The sequence below is a fragment of the Vigna radiata genome, chromosome 10 (genome assembly GCF_000741045.1).
Source record: "Vigna radiata var. radiata cultivar VC1973A chromosome 10, Vradiata_ver6, whole genome shotgun sequence".
In the NCBI taxonomy this organism is placed as follows: domain Eukaryota; kingdom Viridiplantae; phylum Streptophyta; class Magnoliopsida; order Fabales; family Fabaceae; genus Vigna; species Vigna radiata.
This window is the reverse complement of record NC_028360.1, coordinates 14,594,580-14,596,313: the sequence shown is the minus strand read 5'-3', so window position 1 is coordinate 14,596,313 and position 1,734 is coordinate 14,594,580.

The following is a 1,734-nucleotide window of genomic DNA, read 5'->3' as shown; positions in this document are numbered from 1 at the left end:
CATCTAAGCGATAAACGAACAAAGTTTTCTAATGTTTATTAATAGACTAATCTAGTTTATGTAATGAAAGACTTGTCTAATGTACATTGTTAAAGTCGTTTAATAAATATATGAATGACTTGCCTAAAGTGTATTGTTAGACTCGTTTAATCAATACATCGATAATCTTGTCTAATGATTTTTGCTTTCCTCATCTAATCAAGATATTATCATACTTGTCTAATAATTTTTGTTATACTCATCTAATCAACCTATGAAATTATTTCTCTAATATATTTTGTTATACTTATTTAATTATTATATGGACAATCTCGTGTAATCTTTATGCTATATTATTCTAATTAGTGTATGGAAAGACTTGTCTGATGTACATTGCTAGACTCGTCTGATTAATACAATGATAAACTTACTTAATATTTATTTCTAGACTTATTTAATCAGTATACAGACACACTCATATAATATGTATTGCTAAATTAGTCTAATAAGTCTTTTAATTTATGTATTGCAAAAGTCTTTTAATTAGTAAATAATCAAATTCGTCTAATGTACATTAATAAACTCGTGAAATATATATTAATAAGTTTGTCTAATTGATGTATAGACAAAATTATTTAATATGTACTAATAGATTTACCTGATAAATTAAAAAAAAAATATTATTTCTCTATAACCTTTTCAAAAGTCTTATTTAATCGAAAAAAATAATAACAATACACACGTCACATATAGAGCAAGAAAATAAACTAAAAATATTATATATTATATTTTATAAATGAATAAGACTTAATATTACTTTTTGTCTTTATAATTATAGCATTCATTTAATAATTTTGTTTTATATATTTTTTATTTAATTTTTCTCTTTATTTTTCTATTTAATTTGATTCTTATATTGTATAGAGTTAATGATTCTTGATTTAATGAAAAACAAGAAATTGAATCCTTTTAAAATATATACATATTAAGCCAAAAATAAAGCAATCAAATTTATTGAATTATTATTACATATATAAAAATTAAAAAAATACCATTAAACCAACGAATAACTAATAGATAAAAATCTAATTTATATGTATAAGTATGAAATATAAAATTTTATCTTTTTCAGCTTCTCTTCTTAAAAGAAATATATTTATTATACTAAAATTAGTTGTCACGTAACGACAGAATCAGCTAAAACAGTGGACCAAAATGAAAGTATAAGCTGAACGTACATCTAAAAGTTAATATCGTATATTTTTCAAAATGATAAAATTACATATTATATCTACTTATCTCAATACATATATTTAAAAAGGTGGTATAGTAAGATCTTTTAAATCTGTTTATCGTATTGTGAAATAGTTTAATTTATGCTTATTTGAATTAAATTTTCATACTATAATTAAATCTCGTTTATATATTAATTATTATTTTGTTATTATTTATTATATTATTATCATATATTCAGGTTAGTATTTTTCTATTAGACGCATAGATTCATAATTTATATTAATTCTACATATATAACTAATATTTTTAAAACCAATTCTCAGTCCGGTACTCTGACCGCGTGCCTGTTGAAGAATGAGCCGGCGACTCATAGGCAGTGGCTTGGTTAAGGGAAACCACCGGAGCCGTAGCGAAAGCGAGTCTTCATAAGGCAATTGTCACTGCTTATGGACCCGAACCTGGGTGATCTATCCATGACCAGGATGAAGCTTGGGTGAAACTAAGTGGAGGTCCGAACCG